General features: G+C 46.1%; 1 protein-coding gene across 11 annotated transcripts in view; it reads left to right on the top strand.

Annotated features, from left to right (window-relative positions):
* LOC117703469 (uncharacterized) overlaps window positions 1-22,582 on the top strand; it is an 83,260-nt gene that overhangs the window by 13,802 nt on the left and 46,876 nt on the right. For 6 of the 11 annotated variants that reach the window (XR_013109061.1, XR_013109063.1, XR_013109059.1 and 3 more), the window contains exon 2: window positions 781-965. The exons of 2 other annotated variants lie outside the window; for them this stretch is intronic. The gene's annotated coding sequence lies outside the window, so the exon portion shown is untranslated. Of the gene's footprint in view, window positions 1-780; window positions 971-4,304; window positions 4,324-22,582 lie in introns of those variants that run through there. 3 more of the 11 variants (XR_013109060.1, XR_013109065.1, XR_013109064.1) reach the window with 2 other exon arrangements.

Below are 22,582 nucleotides of genomic sequence, written 5' to 3'. Positions count from 1 at the left end.
TGGCCTCTGCCATTCCCTTCTTTACATGTCTAATATGAATCATCAGATTTTCACTCTACTATGTCCATTGTTAGAGTGACTGACGCTTGACAAGTTAATCCATATGATATTGAATGTTAGCATTCATTTTACATAGCAGCACTAGGGTAGTTTTGACCTGTTTTCTGTCTGTTTGTCAAACAGAAGCATGTTAATTAGAGTCTGTGCTTGCTGTATACCTCCTTTCCCCAGCGTAGCTCTGGGTGGTACAGGCTGCATGCCACACCTCAAGTTGGTTTTCTGAAGGTGAGATTCTCACCTTCTTGGAGGCTGCCTGACTGACTGAATACTGCCAATCAAAGCCTTAGGGAACTGATTTCTACAGAAACGAGTTGAAGTGTTCCAGGTACTATATGATAGGCCAAGTGTTTAAAGGTCTCACTGTGGAGGCAGAGCAGACCTTGGCAGGGCTGCTGTTGTGTGTGGGGTGAGGTGCTAAGTCCATTGTGGAGAGAAAGGCCCCTTTAAGCCTGTGTGTGGGACATGACCGATGCCCACACAGATGGGGTGCTCATCTCCCTTCAGACTAGCACGTGCCCTTTTAGGTCATAAAGGCAATAGGGAGGAGACTGGCTGTCTCTGAGCATGCCCGTGGCTCCTTTTGAAGACAGAGGTGTCTACATGGTGCCACTCGATGCAGCCTGCTGTTTCTTCCAGCATTTGTTGTCGTCTGTGTGTTAACAAAGTGTTTCTGACTCTTCTCTAACCTGAGAGTGTCTTTATTTTATCTCATTCTTGAAGGCCGTTCCACTGGCTGTCAAGTCCTGCACTGACAGATTTTCCTCTCAGGCCTTGGATGTTGCAGCTTCAGCCTTGCTGCCTTCATGTTGTGTGAGGAGAGGGCAGCCAGCCTTCATTCCATGTGTGGAGTCTTGGTGACCAGTGGTGAGATGTTCCTGTTTGCCTCCATGGAGCTCACTGAGAGGGTAAGGTCCGTATGGCTCTAATAAAATCTGGAGAATTTTGTAATCTTCAGTGAATTTTAGAATTTCAGATGTTGTTTTCAATTCTAGAATTACTTTTTGGTGCCTTTTAAATTGAAAAAAAAATATCTTGTCTATGTATGTGTGCTCATACAAGTGTTTGTGTGTGAGCATGTGTGAACTCCATGGCACAGGTAGGGGCCAGAGGTACCCTCTCCTCCCACTTTGAGGCAGGGTCTCTCTTCTTGTTTGAGGTTACATTGCATGCTCCAGGGTAGCTGACCTTCAGGCTTCTGGGGCAGTCTCCTATCTTTGTTTTTCATCTTGTCACAGGAGTGAAGGGATTGTGGACAAGCCATCATGTCCACCCCGTTCATCACTTTGTGGTGAAATGGGCCACCAGACTTGAGGTACTACCTATCTTACCTGTGGAACCATTTTTTTTCTAAGGAATATATTTTTGTTGAGATTCTGTTTCTTTTCACAAATTATTGATACTTTTATGTTATAAGTGTAAGAATTGCCTTAACACTCTTTATAATCCTAACTTGTGGGTCCTCTTAGTCTGTTTAGGATTTCGCTCATGTTTTCCCATTTTCTCTGGACATTGAGGTGCTGTGTGTCTCATAGAACTTGTGGACTCCAGAGTCGTTTCTGTTTGTCTCACATAGCAGACACTTTAATCAACTGGGCAGAGATATAAGACCATCTTGTCTTTCCACATAGTCTTCAAGCCTTCCTGTGCTGCTTGAGGTTTTCACAGAGATTCATGACTTGGCCAGCAAGCCCAGGCATTGGGAGAACTGAATGCTGAGTCTTTTCTCTGAATTTCTTCTGGAAATCCTCTCCAAGCCCTCCCCACACTTCTAATGCTGTGGTCAGCCTTGAACTCTGCCCGAGAAGCGTGAACAACACCAGCAGTATATTGTAGTCAGTGATTTGATAATAATAACAGCAGCTAGTATTTTTCAAGGAAATTGTTGTGTCAGGAAGAACAGACTGAAGGCCCAGAAGGAACAATATTTACTGACCAGACAGAGAAAGGTTTAGTAAATAAAATAGCTGGCACCTGTACTTAATGGGCAGATTCTGAGAGAAAGAGACTCCTTTTGAGGGAAGGGGCTCTGTTCCTGCAGTCAAGAGAAGTTAAGTGGTTTTATCTGGATAGATCAGTGGTCTTTTCACTACCTTGTTAAGTAATAAACTACTATTTCTTTTTCCCGAGATTGGCCATTAGGGATGAGGGTCTTCAGTTCATCAAAAGTGAGGCTCAGACAAGGAGGAGGAGGAGGAAGCATCAGACGGTCTCTGTTCCATGGCTGTATAAAGCAAATGCTGGCAACTCCACCCTGATAAAGCACCTAGCAAACAACTGACTGCCAGAGTTGCCCATGAGAGAGAGAGAGAGAGAGAGCGAGAGAGAGAGAGAGACAGCGAGAGAAGAAACCACACAATTACTGTGGCACTTGGAAATAAGATGTCATCAGAACCCAGCGAATTTCTGCTTATAAACTCTCTTTCCAGAGTCTGGTGGGAGAAGTTGCTCAGGACTTGGAAATAGATCCACATTTGCAGAGTACAGCTTCCACGCTCTGCAGGAAACAAATGGGGCAGATATGGTCGACCTTTTTGAAATGCCAACCTGTAAATCGGGAGTCTAAATCTCAGCACTTCAGCTTTGTAGCATTCTAAATAAACCTGTGATGTGTCTGGATGTTGCCAGGGCTTTGGATGCTTTTAAAAGAAGTAGCTCTCCTCCGAATGTGAGGAGCGGGGTGTTGGGTCTCTCATGCAGTAAGTCTCAGCTTGCTGAGTAGTCCCACATGCAAGTGTGTGTGTGTACACACACAGGGTCAGGCTTCTGGTTGGCGGGTCCTCCTTACAGTATGGGACAGTATGGATATTTCTGCCTCTGCTTCTTGTCTTCAATTCCCCGCCCCTGTGTACCATTGTCTGTCTTTGTCATTTAGTCCTCTCTGTGGTAATCATGGGAGTGACCCTGCTCAGCCTGTTTTCTGCAGAGGAAAGGGCAGCTGGAAGCCAAGGTCACCCCAAATGAGGCTGTGAGAATCCTCGACCCTCTTGTTGATTGGCTATGATCCATCTTTGTGGGACGGTCTGTGCCTGGACCTTCACTGCCCCTTTGTGAGTGGTGCTGCACGGGGCCAAGTCTGACCTTGTTATGGATTCTTCAGCTGTGCTTCCTCAGGTTGACTATCCATCTTTTCTCCAGCCAGTATCTTTTCTTTCCCTCTAATCTCCTTTAGAGTCCCATTGGACTTACCTTAGGCCTCAACTCCCCATCCCCAGTGTCCTAACTGTCCTCTGCCACTGCCTTCATCTCTCGGGCAGTGTTGTGGGTAATTTGTCAGATCAATCTTCCAGCTCACTAACTCTCTCTCGAGCTGTGTCTAAACTGCTACTTAAGCCGCTTACTGAAGTTTTAATTACAATCCCCATTTTTCACACCTAAGGTTCTTTTCCTGCCTGCCCCTTGCCTGCTTGCCTGCTTGTACTTCACTGTGGTGGTTACCTTTGAAGATGCTGTTCCTTCCTTCAGGGCCTCACTCATTCTCTTGGGTCTGGTAATGTTTTGCTGCTGACCTGAGGATGCTCATTTGTCTGTATCAACTCTTCCTGGCAGTGGTTTGCAGCTGTGTGTACTTTGAGGGATGCAGTATTTGGCTTTCTTTGAGGTAGTTCAGTATGTTTCCACATCTTGAATTAAATGTATTTCACTGGGATAGTTCTTCCTTTGCTTCTGCTGGAGTTCCTGGGCTTTTGAGGGACCAGGACAGCCACCCTTCTAGGACAGCCACCCTCCTAGTAGCTCAGCATGTGGCAGCTGCGCTCACAGGTGTCTGTGTGCATGCTTCTAACCTTGATCAGTGGACTGACTCCTCTTCCTGGCCCCCAGCTTCTTGTCCTACAGTGGTTTCCTGTTGCTGTCTTCATTTCCTAGTTACTGACCAAGGACTTTATCTCTGTGTGTTGTCTAGGTGTTTCTCTGTCTGAGTGTCTCTCTTGCTCTCTGACAAGGTCTCGCTCTGTAGCTGACCTGGAACTCACTATGTAGCCCAGGTTGGCAATCTTCCTGTCTTAGCCTCTCAAACTGTGGGGTTACGGGTGGGATTATACTCTGCCTCTTCGTTCCTGTCCTTGGGAGAGTTCTTTCTCCCTCCTGTCTTCCTGCTCCTCTGACTTAAGAGTGTGAAATTGCTAGGGTGTGGGTGGGAAGGGGGGAGGGATTCCATTCTCTTTAGTTCTGTTATGTTGTTGGAGATCTTAGTAACCAGGTTGAACTTTGTGGCCCAAAGCCCTGGGGGATGAGAAAACATGGCTGCTGTATACTAGAGATCAGGTGAGGTTTTGGTCCTGGGATGTTCAGTCTGGTAGGTTGGTAGTTTCCCACTGGACAGACCATGTGGTAAGAACTCAGTGGTTTTTTCCAGTACCACTGGGGCAAATAGGACTTTCTGCATTCTTCCACACCTTAACAGGGAGTGAAGGGCTCCCTGACAACCGACCGTTCATCCCCTGCTTTCCTAACTGCTGTGCTCCCTCTGGATTCCAGCTGGGTTTTGAAGGATGCCTGGGGTCCCAAAGTCACTTCATAAACAGACCAGAGCAGAGGGAGTCTCATGTGCTGAGTTGTTTTAGCTGGGCAGAGTGGCCAAACATCTTGCCAATATTAGCACATGGGGGTGGGGAGGCAGGGCAATCTCAAATTCAAGGCTAGCCTACATACAATACTGAGTTCAAGTTTTATACAGCAAGACCCTGCCCCATAAGAAAACTAAGTTTATATACAGCAGGGCCTGCCTCATAAGAAAACTAAGTTGTTTCCTACATGGCAACTCAGCAGCACATCCTAGCAGAGCTCATAGCCCTGCAGGGCTTAGTCTGGAAGCAGCAGCAGAAGGAGGGCTGAGGTCTTCTCTGTAGTGCTTTTTGATTGATCGATTGGTTCTTTCTTTCTTTCTTTCTTTCTTTCTTTCTTCCTTTCTTTCTTCTTCCTCCCCCCCCCCCTTTTTTTTTTTGTTTGAGACAAGGTCTCACTATATAGCCCTTGCTCCCTAGGACAAGATCCACCTGCCTCTGCCTCCAAAGTACTGGTATTAAAAGCTCATTTTAATTTTTTGAAATTCCTTTTATTTCTGATGTGCAATTTGCATTCAGTGAACTTCACCAATGTTTAATTTGTTAATGTGAGACTGTTATGCAGGGTTCTGCTTTTGTCTTAATCGTTTCTGGGTTGGGTGATGGTGAGCCGGAGATAAGGTCTCATTGTTCAGCCCAGGCTAGTCTGGAACTTGTAGGCCAGATTGTCCTCAGACTCATGGCAATCCCCCCTGCCACAACCTCCTGAGTGTTGGAATCTTAGGCATGGGACACCCCATGTGGCTGCTTCTGCTTCTGAGAGAAGGCTGTGGCAGGGCTGTGGCTGCTCCCTGACCTCTTTCTCCAGTGCTCTAAGTCTTTTACTGTTTCTTGTTTTGTGTTTGTCTGGCCCATTGTGAGTTAATGACCTTGACAGCTTGTGAGGACCAAGGTCCGATTTCTCTACCTTACCTTGTCTGGTTTTGTTTGCTGAGAAGAGTATTCTTTACCATTGAGTTACCTTTGTGAAAACTGAACTGACTTCCAGGTTTGCAGACCACTGTTTTGTCTAACCTTCCACTAAGCGACATGCTTATTCTTCAGCCAGTCTTGCTGTACTCTCCGAGTAAGTCTTTTCCCTTTAAGATTGCTTTTTCTGTTAGACACTTGGAATTTTTTGTGTAAATTTAGCAGTGTATTGATTTCTACACAATCATTTGCTAGTTTTTGATTGTGATAGCAGTAGGTTTATTGTTAAATTTGGAAGAGGCAATGTAACAGTGTTGAGCTTCCAGACCCTGGAAGTACCTGACCCCGGCCTTGCCTTCTAGCACGTCCGTCATTGCTCTGTTGATTCCTACAGCTGATCCCTGGCAGTTTTCCAGCTTTGATACTAATTCCAAGTGGTATTTTAACAATGTGGGTGTTGGCGATTAGAACTCGGGCCCTGTGGCTTGCATGGCCAGCTCTTTGTATACCATCGTCTTTCTAGTCCCCACAGTTGCTCTGTGTGTATCGAGTTTTGTCCTCCACATTGGAACACTTACGTGCTTTAGCTACTGTGCTGTGATTTCATTGAGGCCTTTGGCACAGCCAGGCTTTGTTTGTGAATGGGGAGGTCTTATTCTTTACTTTCTAGTCTGTCTGCTTTTTGCCATTTTTTTTTTTTTCTGGTCTTGATGCCATGTATCATTTCTAGAAATGCATGAGCCCCACAGTGTGTTAGTGGTGGTTTTGCATTAGACATAGTTAGGTTTTGTTCCTCTTGCTGTTACTATGTATGAGATGCTTATGTGTGTGCGTGTGTGCGTGGTGCAGGCATGCAGGGTCTATATGTTTGAGTCAGAGGACAGTTTTGGGCAGTCCATCCTCTTCTTCCATTGTGGGGTCCGGGGACACTCAAGTTGTCAGTCTTGCATGGCAAGTGCCTTCACCCTTGGAGCCCTCACAAAGGCCCTGTAGTTAGCTGGATTTTAGAGACATTTTGTTGAATGAGAAACAGCAGCCCCCGCCTCTACTTTCCTGTCCCCATTCTTCTCACTGGAGTGGTTTCCAAGCTCCATCAGTGTCACAGTTTTTCTGAGTAAAGTCTTCCACTCCGTACATACAATCTGTTGGCAGTGTAGTGTTTTCAGTTCTTTGTCCTAAAAGGTCTGTGTAGTGAGCTGCTGGAGACACACCTCCGGTTCACGGTGTGTAGTGAGCTGCTGGAGACACACCTCCGGTTCACAGTGTGTACTGAGCTGCTGGAGACACACTTCAGAGCACCCACTGCCCTTCCAGAGTACCTGGTTCGGGTTCCTAGCTCCCACACCATGCTGCTCACAACCACACACAGACTTAAAAAAATCTAAAACTTTTCAGATGTCGATACTACTTCACATTTTGAAAGCTGTGACTCCAGGTGCAGCCTCTGTCTCTGCTCTGTAGCCATGTCTTTCTGTTTTCCTTTTCTTTCTCTTTGGTGAGAGGTCTGCTTTTCTGTTTGTTTCTGCACTTTAATGTCACCTCCCCTCTTTTCCCCCCCTCCATCGAACCCTCAAGCGCATTCAAGGTTTTCCCTATGGCTGCAGTTTGAACATTTAAGTAGGGTACTTTGGTCACTGGTTTTTACCGCTGAGTGAATGTGGCACGCCCCTGCTGCCGCAGACCTTTGCCATTTTGCATTGAGCAGGACTGTTGGAGTTTCTGAGTCTGTAGGTTTATAGCTCTCCTCAGACTGACACTGCGACCCCTCCTTCTCTACCCTTCCTGCAGCCCCACCTCAGCTCCCCTGCCACACGAGTTGCATCGCCATGTAGCTTATTTCTCACTCGTTTGAACTTTTTTTTTTTTTTTTGCTTTATTTTGGACAGTTTACTGTATTAATTTTATTTTGCCTGGATTTGTCTTGTGAACCATGTGTCTAGTGTCTATGGAGGCCAGAAGGAGGTATTGGATCCCTTGGAACTGGAGTTACAGGTAGTTGTGAGTTTCCATGTGGGTACTGGGAATTGAACTCCTGTCCTCTGGAAGGACAGCCTTGCTCTAACCACCGAGCAGGTTAGTCTCTGCAGCCTCTCGCTGTATCTTTTGAGTCCTGCACTTTCCCAGTCGTCTGGCTGTTAACTTATTTCCATTTATCTTTTGTTTTCTGTTGTATATTTTTCACTCAGATATGCATTAGGATCTTACTTGTATTTCAGCTTTTCATGGATTATATGGAATATATATATTTTAAACATTCTTTTAACTGATGCTTAAAGAGAATTTTCTATTAATTCTATCGCCTCTGGGCAACTTCTGCTTATTCTTTTTTCCTGGTTATTATCAGCTTGGCTTCTTTTCAAGCCTGATAATATTCTTTTGTGTTCTGGACATTGAAGAATTTTGTGTGCTCTAAAGACCTTTCTAAAAAGCTATATAGGAACCTACTATTGCAGAGAGTTCCTAAAATATGTACATATATGAGTAGTGCTAAAATGGAACTAATTTATAATGGAGAAACAGGAAATAAAATCTGCAGTACCAAGCACGCTTCCCTGCAGTACCGAACGTGGTTCCCTGTTTTTGAGTTGTTGGCAATGGGACTTCTCATCCCTTCCCATACATTATAGGTGTTGCCAATGCTCTGATTACCTACTTCAGAACTCAGTGGTCAGCCCCTGTTGTTCTAGACATCAGATACTTGAGTCACAGGATGTGGAGAAACTTAGCTGGTACTCATCTGGAAGCCTCATCCCTACTGTTTAATTGTACTAGAAGGTACTGTGCACATTATTGGAGGAGGAAAATTAGTCACCAGTCTCACCCAGCTGCTAATCCCACGAGATACAATAATAACCTGCCTGCAAGGTATGCATGCTGATGCAAACAGCTGGGGGGAAATGGAGACCTGCTCCATGAGATGGAACATATACCTGACACTACCAGTGGTACCAAAAACCTGAGACTAGAAATGTCATGGGCCCCAGAAGAACCTACTGTGATCCTTCCGCTAAAGGGACATAGCAGTAAAGTGACTGTTGCTGATATATTGCCGCACCCATAGATCAGCGCCTCACCCAACCCTCCTCAGAGAAGCTGCTGCTTGCAGTAATTTACATGAAGACCTACAAATGTCAAGTGCAAGGAATAAGAGTCTTCGGAGTGCCCAGCCCTAAATGGGGCATCTCTGTTACGCCCTCCCCTCAAGGCTCTGGGATCTATATGGAACTCGGAGTGGAAAGACTGTAGGAGCCAGAGATGGAAGACAGCAGAGATAGAGACAGAGATGGAGACAACAGAGATGGAGCAGAGATGGAGGACAGCGGAGATAGAGACAGAGATGGAGGACGGTGGAGATGGAGACAGAGATGGAAGACAGTGGAGATGGAGACAGAGATGGGACAGCAGAGATGGAGACAGAGATGGAGACAGCAGAGATGGACACAGAGATGGAGACAGAGATGGAGGACAGCAGAGATGGAGACAGAGATGGAGGACAGCAGAGATGGAGACAGAGATGGAGACAGAGATGGAGGACAGCAGAGATGGAGACAGAGATGGACACAGAGATGGAGACAGAGATGGACACAGAGATGGAGACAGAGATGGACACAGAGATGGAGACAGAGATGGAGGACAGCAGAGATGGAGACAGAGATGGAGGACAGCAGAGATGGAGACAGAGATGGAGACAGCAGAGATGGAGACAGAGATGGACACAGAGATGGAGACAGAGATGGAGGACAGCAGAGATGGAGACAGAGATGGAGAACAGCAGAGATGGACACAGAGATGGAGACAGAGATGGAGACAGAGATGGAGGACAGCAGAGATGGACACAGAGATGGAGACAGAGATGGAGGACAGCAGAGATGGAGACAGAGATGGAGACAGAGATGGAGACAGCAGAGATGGACACAGAGATGGACACAGAGATGGAGACAGAGATGGAGGACAGCAGAGATGGAGACAGAGATGGAGACAGCAGAGATGGAGACAGAGATGGAGACAGAGATGGAGGACAGCAGAGATGGAGACAGAGATGGACACAGAGATGGAGACAGAGATGGAGGACAGCAGAGATGGACACAGAGATGGAGACAGAGATGGAGGACAGCAGAGATGGAGACAGAGATGGACACAGAGATGGAGGACAGCAGAGATGGAGGACAGCAGAGATGGAGACAGAGATGGAGACAGCAGAGATGGACACAGAGATGGACACAGAGATGGACACAGAGATGGAGGACAGCAGAGATGGAGACAGCAGAGATGGACACAGAGATGGAGACAGAGATGGAGGACAGCAGAGATGGAGACAGAGATGGAGACAGCAGAGATGGACACAGAGATGGACACAGAGATGGAGACAGAGATGGAGGACAGCAGAGATGGAGACAGAGATGGAGACAGAGATGGAGGACAGCAGAGATGGACACAGAGATGGACACAGAGATGGAGACAGAGATGGAGGACAGCAGAGATGGAGACAGAGATGGAGACAGAGATGGAGGACACCAGAGATGGACACAGAGATGGAGGACAGCAGAGATGGAGACAGAGATGGAGACACAGAGATAGAGACAGAGATGGACACAGAGATGGAGACATCAGAGATGGAGACAGAGATGGAGACAGAGATGGAGGACAGCAGAGATGGACACAGAGATGGAGACAGAGATGGAGACAGAGATGGAGGACACCAGAGATGGACACAGAGATGGAGACAGAGATGGAGACAGAGATGGACACAGAGATGGACACAGAGATGGAGACAGAGATGGAGACAGAGATGGAGACAGAGATGGACACAGAGATGGAGGACAGCAGAGATGGAGACAGAGATGGAGACACAGAGATAGAGACAGAGATGGACACAGAGATGGAGGACAGCAGAGATGGAGACAGAGATGGTACACAGCAGACCAGTTGCATGTATGAATGCAATACAACCTGTACAATCTCAAACCTGAAAAAGCACCACCATGGAGGAGGGAGGGGAGTGTGAAGCCCCCCCATTGGTTAGGTGGCAGCCATGTTAAGTCCTACCCCTAGCTGAGCAGCTGTTGACAGTGATTGTTTGTTCGAGAAGAAAAGTCTTTTTTTTTCAGTGGTATTGGTATCACTTGGTATAGTGACCCCACTCTCAGGAGTGATCAGCCAGCACAAACTGGACTTGATGAGTTTACAAGATAGATGGACACATAGACTCATAGAGAAAACAAAGTGAGTAAGTAAGGGGGACACCTGGAGAGGGGACACCTGGAGAGGGACAGATATGATTAAAGCACATTGTATGAAGTTTTCAAACAATTAATACGAACATTAGAACATTTTAAACTGAACATCAGAAGAGTTTGTGTGGTTAGTTTGTGTGGTTAGTTAGTAGGAGGTACTCAGTGTGGGTTAATAATTCAATATTGCATGACCTGTAGCTTTTATTCTGTGTTCTCTGTCTTTGCAGTGGGGTTATTAGTATTCTGCAGTGATAGCTCTTCTTCTGAGGACTGACTGCCAAGGTCTTTAGTTTTCTGATGAAAGTGTTTCTCGCGGAGTATGAAAATGACAATTCTCTATCCAAGAAGCATAGATGGGTCCCAAGGGCTCATGTGTGTAAGGTTCTTCTTGTGCCTGTAGGTCAGTCTCTGTGAGTTCCAAAGCCCTGAATGAGCCCCAGAGGTCAGCGTGAGCTCTGTGTCCTTGTCAGATCCATGGCCACTAACACTCATGTGGGCTGAGGGCTGCAGTTCCTGGGCCCTGGGAGGGTCGTGAACGTGTGGAGTTACTTAGCTAGCCAGTGATCCTGCAGAGAAATAGCATTTTAATATCCCCCTACCCCGCAACCCCCCCCCCCACACACACACATACACACACAACTAATGTACACTACTTGGGCCTGGAAAAATAAACCAAATTACATAGTGTTTGTCCAGCAAGCATGAGGACTTTAATCAGATCCCCTGCACCCACTTAAAAGCAGGGTGTGGCTACACTTGCCTGTAATCCCAGAGCCATTTAGGCAGAGACCGGAGGGTCCCTGAATATCACTGGCCAGCTGTTGCAGTTGAATCAGTGAACTCCAGGTTCATCAAGAGACCCTACCCTAAAAACTAAGGTAGAAAAGCAATTGAGGAAGGCACCAAACATGGACATGTGTATGTATGCACAAATATATACTTTATTAAAATGTTGTCAGGCAGTTTAAATTTTTAATAAGCTCGAATTTCTAACTAAAGGAGTTGAGAAAACTGTGGCCAGTGCCGGAGGGGAAAGTGAGAGTATAGGCAACGGCTAGCCATTTCTTCTACACTCTTACAGTCACTCCTCAGTTGGCTGTGGCTTCCTCTATGCCAAGTAGGACTCTTCTGCCTCTTCACACCTGCAGTGTGACTGGCACAGACATCTAATTTCCAGTGCAAAGAACAGCTGGGAGGGGATCGGCACCTCTAGAGCAGGTGCCATTGATCTTCCCAGAACTAGCCAGGGAGGCAGGTCTCTTGCCAAAACTAGCCTCCGGGAGGCCTGGGAAGCTTGTTTCTTCCTCTTTGTTCTTTTTGGTCAGAATAGAGAGGTTCAGCAAGGGCGGGGCCGGGAGGGCTCCGCGTGTCTTCTTCTCTTTGTTGTACACAAAGCCTACCGGGCTCTCTTTGAAACAGTGAGAGTCCTCCTGATAATTGGGTTTCAAATCCAGGTCCTTCCTGCATATCTTACCCTTCTAGAAGATTCCTCTTCTCCAGCAGGAACAGACAAGATAGGAGCAGAATAAGAAATGTCAGCTAGAGCAAGGATTTGAGAAAAGTTGTTACGTTTTATTTTTTAAAATTGTGTGTGTGTGCGTGCGGGGGCAGATGTACATGCAGGTGAATGCAGATGCCCGCAGAGGCCAGAGGCATCTGATTGATTTGGAGCTGGGGTGACAGGTGGCTGTAAGCTGCCTGACATGGATGCTGGGAATCAAACTCTTGACCTCAGCCACGAGCAGTGCTTTCTTTTGCCTGCCGAGCCATCTTTCCAGCCCACTAGCAGAATATAGTTTCTTTTAGTTTTATTTACATTGGCATTCTGCCTCCATGTATGTCTGTGTGAGGGTGTCAGCTCCCCAGGAATTGTAGACAGCTGTGAACTGCCGTGTGGGTGCTGGGATTTGAACCTGGGTTCTTTGGAAGACTAGCCAATGTTCTTAATTGCTGAGCCATCTCTCCAGCCCCTAACAGAAAATTTTAACAGTGCTGTGTTGTACATAAAATGCACATTTGTAGGCTGGTGTCATGGTCTGTGCCAAGGCATGATCTAGGCACTGGGACATCTTAGATAATCCCCACGCAGGAGGCCTCCTTTGCTTTTTCAGACTCAGTTCTCCTAAGGGTCAGGATTTGTGCCTAAAGACATGGGTGCAGGGATGCAGAGTTGGCTCCATAGTAAAAGCACGTGTTGCTTGGTCTAAAGATCTGAGCTGAAAGGCAGAAGGAGAGAACTAACTTTTGCTAGTTGTTCTTTGACTTCCATATGTATACAGTAGCATGCCTGACCCCTCACTAATAATAATAAATGAACTGTTATAAAACTACCAAGCCACGGATGTAAATCCTCATGTTCACTTTTGTTCATTCCTAACTTGGCCACCTGACTCTAGTCTTCATTGACCCCCTGAAGACTGCATGCTCATGTTCGGGTGTATAGCTTTCTTCCGACAGTCATGTGTCAGTTTGCACAGAGCTTCACTAACATATTTAACCCAAGTAAAGAGGACAGCTGGCTGCTAGACTTGAGAGCATGGTGCACAGAGATGTCTGTGAGAACAACTGTGTGTGATCCCACTTCTGATTGGGGTAAGCCAGGTGCATGACTGGTAGACAGTAGCAAGAAGGGCTGCTAAGTGGCCTGTCCTTATTACCCCCACCAAGAGACTCCTGAAGGGGCAGAAAGGATGCCAGAGCTGGAGGAAGGAGTACCGTGAGTGCTGTCATCTGGGCACTTGTAGACTAACAGCAGCTCTGCTTACTTCCACAGAAATCAAGCCAGCCAAAAGTGCAGCGTAGATGAGGTAGATGATCCCCAGGGCCCACCTCCTTTTGAGGAGTTATTGGCTATGAATAGTTCTTGGGGGAGAAGAATTCTTTTTGAATTGTGGTCATGTGGTTTCCCATGCTTCAGTGGCTAGCCCTTCATATGGGGAGTGACTAACTGGACTTAGTGGGTTATCACAGAAAAAAAGACATGAAGTTAGGCGGAGGGCATGTTGGGAGTAAAGGAGAAAAAAATGGAGAGATGTCGTATTTTTTTATAACTATATGAAATTCTCTAGAATAAAGAAAAAATTACAAAGAATAACAAGGGCTGAGGAGGTGGCGTGATCAGTATAGAACCAGCCACACAAACATGAGAACCTGAGTTTGGATCCCCAGCACCCAAAAAGGCCACAGGCTTGGTCATGTGTATCTGTAGCCTTCATGGGTGGGGGTACAGGCAGTTCCCTGGAGCTCACAGCTCACAACCGGGACCACTTGTGCTGCTGGATTCTGTAACAGACCCTATCTCAAAAGACAGAATGAAAAATTGAGTCACGCCTGCTAGGTACTGCCATCCCCCGAGGTGCACCTGCTAGGTACTGCTGTCCCCCTGAGGTGCACCTGCTAGGTACTGCTGTCCCCCTGAGTCAAGCCTACTAGATACTGCCATCCCCCTGAGTCAAGCCTACTAGGTACTGCCATCCCCCTGAGTCAAGCCTACTAGGTACTGCCATCCCCCTGAGTCAAGCCTACTAGGTACTGTCATCCCCCTGGCCCATCACAGGTGCTTAAAATAACAACTGATTTGCATGTATGTATGTGGAGGCCAAGGGTCTGCTGTGGATGTCATTTCTCAGTAGATATCCATCCACCTTGTTTTTTGAGACATGGCCCCTCATTGGCCTAGTACTCTACCAGTAGCATAGACTAGCTAGCTAGTGAGCCCCAGGGTTTGCCTGTCTCTGTCTCCTTAGACTTGAGATTGCATTATTCTGTCATGCCTGACTTTTGTATGGGTCCTGGGGATTGAACTCAGGTTCTTATGCTTGGGCAGCAAGCACTTTACTGACTGAGCCATTTCCCTGGCCCCTGTTACTTTAATTGTTATGACTACCTAACAACTTTTCTTACAATCACCAGTCCCAGAGAGTAGTCTCTTAGTGATAAGTCTTTGGTATGTGTTTTATAGAAAGATTTTATGGAAAGATTATGTTAATTTGGTGGTTAAAATTTTCCTTAGAGAGATGCATGGTTAGAGAGTGAATTCACTCATCATGTGATTATGGACCGTCTATTGCACACCAGGCAGTGCTGGGTCTAAAGAAGTCAGTAGTGAGTGCTTAGAGACCTGCCCAAGGGAGCATCTATTGCAGAAGGTCTCATTGCACTATGCAGGGAGCTGCACTTTAGGTCAGCCACACTGGTGCCATTGGAGCCTTTGACATAGGAGGTGCTGGGCAGGGAGTTCTTGTAGAGTCACTGCATGCTGGCCATGACCTAAAAGCCCAGGACAAAGGAAAGCTGCAAGGTGGGCTGTACTTGTCTCCAGGACACCTTGATTCTGTCTACAGACTTCTGTCTTCCTAGGCTTTCTTTCCCCCTTATTTTTGTTACTCTGGTGGAGCTTGAAATCAAGTTTCGAGCCTTGTGCATGCTCTGCATGCCCTTTATCACTGAGCCACAGCCCACTGCGGGTTGCTTTTGTTATAGACTGCCAGCTGAGCAAAGGAACAGATAGTGCTTTCTGTCCCGTGAGTACCCTAGGGCATAGCACGCCACAGCTGGACTGCGGATTTACAGATTCAGCTGAGGGCTTGGTTGTCACCCTGGTCCCCCTCTGATCCACTGTCATTGTGTAGCAGGATTGACCCAGTCCAGTCTATCTTGCTTTTAGCGATGACCTTGGTTTGATTTCTTCAAGAAATCAGGAACTGAGACTGCCCAAACTCCCCTGAACCTGCACATCTTCATCTCTTGTCTGTCTACTTACTCAGCCTTTGGCCCCTTCACTTCCCATCCTCTGTCCCCACTAGCTCACAAGTGCCTTTGTCCCTGAATCTTCATCTGGCTCACTGGTCCTTTCCTTCCCTTATAAACCTTAGTAGTGAGAATTCTGTAATTTTGGTTTCTTTAAAACAAAGCAACTTATAAGAATATGTTTTGTTTTGTCTTGTTTGTCCCAGGTGTGGGGATATGGGGCTGTTTTGCAAAAGCAGCTGACTATGATTTGCTTTGTGCTCTAGCAGAGGCGTACTATTGCAGCTGCAGCTGTAAAAATAGTTTCTGTGATTGAATGACATTTGGAATTCTGGGAACTTTTCAGAGGTAATATAAATGCTAGGGCCCTGAGAAGTGAGGTTGGTCTTTCGGGGGTTTGTTGTGGTATATTAGATTCACGGATCTCTATTTCCCTCTCCCCTCTATCCATCTTTCTTTCCTATCTCATGATGGAGTGACACTGGGGGAGTAAAGATGGGAAATAGAACCCACAGAGTAGTGAAGACCAGCAACAGACCTTAGCTCATTTCTTATCCTCTGCATGTTCCCTGGCCACTCTACTCTTCAGAGAGCCAGCGGGCTCCAGAGAGTCTGTCCTTACTGTCTACTTGCTTGTTCTTTGTAGGGTGATGGCCTGTGTCAAGCACACTCCCAACCCTTACCCTATAAGTCTTAGCACTGGGAGAGCCCAGTGTCCTCCCATTTTAGGAACAGGGAAATGGTAGCCCTCATTTTTCATCTTCACATGGTTCACAGCTTGTTTGCTTCATGCTTCCTGGTTAGTACTTGTTTTATGTCATGTCATGTAAAAGCAGTGTTTACACTGGATGTCATGGCTCATACATACTTCCCCTCAGCACCTGAGGCAGGGCAATACCAAGTTTAAGGATAGGCTGGGCTGCTTATGAGAACCTGTCTCAAGAAGCAGCAAAAAGAAATGTTTGCTGGGTTCAGGGTCGTAGCTATTCTCTGCTGCTGTTTTTCCAAATTTTACATTTCACATTTGGGTTTTCAGTCTACCTGGAGTCATGGCTGCTGTCTGGACAGTGTGAGATGGGACACTGTCCTCTCTGTCCTGTGCTGCCACTTTGTTCAGACACATGTCACAGACTCTAATGTACCTGTCACTGTACGGATCTGCAATACCTTAACTAGATCATCCAAGACCTGATACCACACAGAGCAAGGCTCGCTACCCTGCTCATCAGGGTGGCCATGGCTCTCTTACCGCTTTGTTCCCACACATGCTTTGCAGGAGCCTAGCAGTTCCTAGAAAACCAGCCAGCCAGCTGATGGGACTTGTGTGGAATCGTCCATCCGCTAGCCAGTCAATCCAAGGTGAAGGCAGTTCTTCTAGCCCTTCTGTTTGTGTTGTAAGTTTTCCTCTACATTCTCTGTATATGCCCTCACGCGTGCATGTATGTGTGGATGTGTGTGTGTGTGTGTGTGTAACTCTTGTATGCAAACACAATACAGCTATGAAGCTACAGCCTACTGCAGAGTCCTGACTTGTCAGGTTTAATTCAAGCTGTTTGGTCAGTCTTGTGCCTGCCGTTTATTAACTTTACTGAGAGACAGTCCTGCTCTGGACCCCAGGAGGCCTCTCTCCCAGGTGTGTGCCTTCATGGCCACCTCCTTTCTAGACTCTAGCCGACAGTGGTGAATGAGAATGAGCAACTTTAAGCTCTTGTTTCCTGTTATTGATACCACACTGATTATAACTTCACTGCATTTCCGTGGGGTTTCTTGGATTTCTATGTACTGTACTTACATTTGTGAAAAATAGGTTTTGTTTCTTTATTCCTTACTTTTTGTTGTCTTGTTTTTGATTTTTCAGACAGGGTTTCTCTGTGTAGCCCTGGCTATCCTAGAACTCACTCTATAGACCAGGCTGGCCTCGAACTCAGAGATCCTCCTGCCTCTGCAGCGCCCCCACTGGGATTTAAGGTGTGCTTTACTCTTACTTTACATTTTAAATAGAAAGTTTGTGTTTCTATAGTTTGCCAAGCAATGGTTTTTAAATTAAGTTCTCTCTCTCTCTCTCTCTCTCTCCTCCTCCTCCTCCTCCTCCTCCTTCTTCTTCTCTCTCTCTCTCTCTCTCTCTCTCTCTCTCTCTCTCTCTCTCTCTCACACACACACACACACACACACACACACACACACACAGTATCTCAAAAGTAGCAGTAAGAATCCTCATGTACTCTCTACTTCAATCCTTTTGCTACCTGCACTTTGCTCTGCCCCCTTCACGTTCTCTGTGTCTTTAAGTCTGAGTTTTCCTTGACCTCTGAGGGCCTGCTGGTAGACCTCATGCCACTCTGCCCAGGATTGCTTCAGTTGTGTTTTCCTGAGAAGAGACCCTCATTGTCACACCCCTGAACCCACAGTGTGACAGTGACACTTGGGAAATGCAGCTGCTACAATCTTGTCATTTATTTATTTCAGTTTTGTCTTTTGAGATAGGGTTTCACTGTGTAGCCCTGACTAGTCAGGAACTCACTATGTATGTAGAGTAGGCTGGCCTCCGATGCATAGAGATCCATCTGATTCTGCCTCCCAAGTGCTGAGATTTGAGGGCCCCCTTGCCCAGCTAATACTGTCATCTACTCTATAGATTTACTGAAGGTTGCTGGCTGTCCCAGTGATGCTGTGGGTGGTTTCCTGTGCAACTGTAGTTTGTCACCATGTTCCATGTAAGCTTGATCTCTCCAAGTGCCCACTTGTGTCCAAGTCTCTCTTTACTTCTCAGGAAGCAAACTTTCTTCTCTCTTTTTTTGAAATCCCCCAACTCAACCGCACAGATCCAGAGCTGGTTTGACATTGTTGAAGTATGCAGGTCATTGGTTTTGTAAAATCAGCCTGGTTGACCTGCTGTCAGATTCTAGTGAGTTCTGAATTCTGTATCATGCTTCTTTGATTTTTCTTTTTGAATTGCCATGTGGTTTTTGTTTTTGTGTTCTACTAAAATCTCTTTTTAAAAAACTTCTTTAGCCGGGCAGTGGTGGCGCACGCCTTTAATCCCAGCACTTGGGAGGCAGAGGCAGGTGGATTTCTGAGTTCAAGGCCAGCCTGGTCTACAGAGTGAGTTCCAGGACAGCCAAGGCTACTAGAGAAACCCTGTTTCGAAAAACCAAAAAAAAAAAAAAAAAAAAAAAAAAACTTCTTTAAGGCTGGGCATCGTGGTACACACATTTAAACTCAGCACCTAGAATGCAGAGGCAGGTGGATCTCTGAGTTTGAGGCCTGGTCTACAGAGTTAGTTGCAGGACAGCCAAGGCTACATAAAGAAAACCTATCTTGAAAAATGAAAACAAAAGCAAAAACAAACCCAAATCGTGAAAACATTGTGTCTTGTGGGATTGGATATATGGCCCCTTAGTAAAAAGCATCACTGCCAAAGAGGGATCTGACCCTCTGCAGGCACCAAGCACGCATGGTGCACGTGCATACCTGCAAACACAGCATCTATCCACAGAAAATTAAAAACGAATCTTCAAAACTTGCTTGCACTGTGAGATGTTATATGTAGAAGGTGGGAAAAGGCATACACACCGAGTCTGAAGCAGTTCTATAAGACCAGCATCCTTGGTGGTCATGTCCTCCATGTGTGCTTCCAGAGCCCCCCTCACTCCTCCCCTTGGTGGTCATGTCCTCCATGTGTGCTCCCAGAGCCCCCCTCACTCCTCCCCTTGGTGGTCATGTCCTCCATGTGTGCTCCCAGAGACCCCCTCACTCCTCTCCACTGCTTCTGCCCCACCAGGCACTCACCACTAAGTTGGGTTTTCATGTGAAACACATTCTTAGCTTTCTACTAAGTTTTAGCTCCAAGTATCTACCTTAAAATTTTATTTTTTTCCCCTAAGTTTAAAATATGAGAAGTTACATTGGAGACAGTAGCTTTTGGGGTGGTGCTCAGCGTGCTTGTGTCCCTTTTGAAGCTGTTCTTGGACTACGCTGGCCTTTGCTGTTGACTACTTAGGGAGGTTAAGGTGCTGAGCTCTTTGGCAGCAGTTTTCCTGTGGACACTGTGTGTGCCGGGCCTGATAAGGAGTGTGTGTCCCTCCTTGGGTGTTGCAGGCTTTGCAGAGTACTTCTCTCACGGCATAGCCTGCCTGCACCCACACTTTACCTGCAGTTAGTGCTGTCTAGTTTTCTACTGGAGCCAGTCTGCCGGTGTGGTCTTGCAACATGACTTCCTGTTTCCTGACAGCTCAGAGCCCTATTCAGCTGCTTCTACTGGTCATCCTGTCCTTTAGACTCCTATATAGATTTCAAATCCACCACATCGAATCATAACAAGATAAAACAAAACACAGCATCAGTTTATCAATTGGAGGACCTTGTCCTCTTTATACTATTGAGAACCCAATCTATAAATGTGGCCTGCCTTTCTATTTATTTAGGTTTTATGTCTCAATAAAACCTGTATGCTTTCTCTATAGAGAAGATGATAATTTTTTTCTTCCTTTGGTAACATCTGCACTTTTATATTATACAATTTGTTCTTCAGTTAGTCAGCTTTTCTTTGTGACAAGATGCTTAGGAGGTATCCATGTAAAGATAAGATGTATTTGTGCTTGTGGTATTAGAGGTTTCTGTCCATGCTCAGTTGGATCCACGGCTTTTGGGTCTGGTGTAAGACAGATAAATGATGGAGGAGACATGGGGCGAAGCCACATACCTCATGGTGGTTGGACAGGAAATTCAGACAGGAAGACACTGCTTTCTCACCATTTCATTCCAGGACATGTCCCCACAGACATAAACGTCCTTCCACTAGGCCACCTAACAGTTCTACTCCCAATAGTACCTCAGGTGAGTGAGCACACAGCACATACACAGCTTCTGGGGATAGTTCACATACAAACCCTAGTGCCTCCTGAGTAACGTGTTAGTTTCTCTGCAAGTTGTCTTTATAGAGCCTTTACTCACAAGTGAACATGAGGCACATTTGTAGTGTGTTTTTATTTTTGTTTTGACATGTGGTGCCATGTATCTCAGGCTAGCCTTGAGCTCACTGTGCAGCATGCTGAAGAAGCAGTGAGCCCACCCATCATCAGCAGGGACTCTGATGTTCATGCTGAGCTTTCTGTTGACCAGGAGTATTCACAAATGCACTTTGTTATCTTCAAATACTTAAACAATTTTCAAATATCTTTCTGCTATTTCTGCTTTCATTTGTTTTGTTTGTGGTCAAAGAACAAACATTTTACAGTTCTTTTTTTTTTTTTTTTAATTTGCTTATTTATTCATGTTTCAGTGTGTTCTGTCTGGAAGGAATGTTGTATGCTAGTCTCGGGGGGAGAGTGTCTTAAACATTTCTATCAATCGGGTTAATTTGGTTGGAAGCATTGTGCAGGTCTTTGGTGCTACCTTATTTCCTTACTGTATTCAGCTAATTTGTTGGCGTGCATGTGTGGGTGGATGCTTGAATGCCACAGTGCACAGTTGGGACCGGAGGGAGGACAACTTGAAGGAGCGGCTCTTTTCTTTCTCCTGGTACCCCAGTGACCAGGCTTGGTTGCAAGCACCTTTGCCCACTGAGCCACCCACAGCCCTCTTACTTTTTACCATCACCCACTGAGCTGCCCACAGCCCTCCCTCTTACTTTCCTGTGCTCTTTGTGGGCCGCTGCTGAGAGGACGGTGCTCACATGCTCAGCTATGATTGGTTATCTGTTCTCACTTTCTTTTGTGGAAGTTTTGCCACTAGGTGCATACCCTGCTACCATTGTTTCTTTTTCATTTTTTTTTTTTTTTCTTAAAACAAGTTGCCTCTTTTACTTGTTGTCTGGTATCTTCATCCCATTTTCTTTTCTTTCTTTTTTGTTTTTTTGGGTTTTTTTTTTTTTGTTTGTTTGTTTGTTTGTTTTTCGAGACAGGGTTTCTCTGTATAGCCCTGGCTATCCTGGAACTCACTCTGTAGACCAGGCTGGCCTCGAACTCAGAAATCCACCTGCCTCTGCCTCCCAAGTGCTGGGATTAAAGGCGTGCGCCACCACCGCCTGGCTTCATCCCATTTTCTGAAGCTCACATTGTCTGTTATTAATTCATGCAGTCCAGCTTTTTTTTTATTTTTGTGTGGCATTTATATGTGTATACTTGAACCTATATGTTTCAAAATTCCAGGTATATTTACTATGGGAGGTGTATGAATACATCTTGCCTTCTGATACAGTTCACTCATCTCTATCTCTTAATTTGATTAGGCAAGTCCAGGCAGTGGTCCTTAGGCACCATGCGTCCCAGAATAGCTGTAACTGTGGCCTCCCATGTTCACAGACAACATTCTTTCTACCCAGCATCAGAAGGCTGGGCATCCCTGGTAGATCAGCAACATCAATGCTGCTGTCATTGTGGCTTGTTAAATCAATCCATTTTGCTGATTGCTTTCTACTTATCTAGTGCCCTTGGGTGCTAGGCACCTGCTGCTCCATCTCACTAAGCACTTGGGTTGATGGGCTGGCAGTTACAGTCTTTCCAAAAGGCATGGCCTTCCTCATCTTGTTAGCTTTGCTAGCTGAAGAGGTACTGAGAGGCCTGTGCTTTTGGCTTGGTTCATCCACAGTGTTCTCCCAGAGCATGCCAGGTTCTTTAAAACATTGGCCCAGGACCAGTTGTCTTCCTGTAGCCCTTCCCATCTGTATTCTGTGTAGGCTGGACTGCCCCAGGGTCTCTCTTCTCTCTTCTTCCTTTTCCTTAAGAGGGCTGGTCCCTTGTGCCCACTTGAGGCTAGATGCAGATTTGCCTATCATTCTATGGCTGGGGCAGCAGATTGGGGATCTTAGTTGCTTGATTTCCCCAGGGAGGCTGGTATGAATGAGGTCCAGGGAAAGTAATCAGGTTCTTTCTCCATAGTGTCTATTTCGGCTTTCTCAAGCTTCCTGACTGCCAAATCTCAACCTTTTATCCCCAGGGTGGTATCTGTTTCTTCGGACAGCTTGTACTAACAGATTTCTTCCTGTGTTGTGCAGGGCCAGAGGTCTTCACTTTGAATCCTCAATTTGTAGTCTTACTTTCTTCAAAATTGGAGTATGTGGGTCTCCTT

The sequence above is a fragment of the Arvicanthis niloticus genome, chromosome 2, assembly GCF_011762505.2.
Source record: "Arvicanthis niloticus isolate mArvNil1 chromosome 2, mArvNil1.pat.X, whole genome shotgun sequence".
NCBI classification, from domain to species: Eukaryota; Metazoa; Chordata; class Mammalia; order Rodentia; family Muridae; genus Arvicanthis; species Arvicanthis niloticus.
The sequence above is the reverse complement of the archived record's forward strand: the minus strand, read 5'-3'. Positions and strand labels throughout refer to the sequence as shown.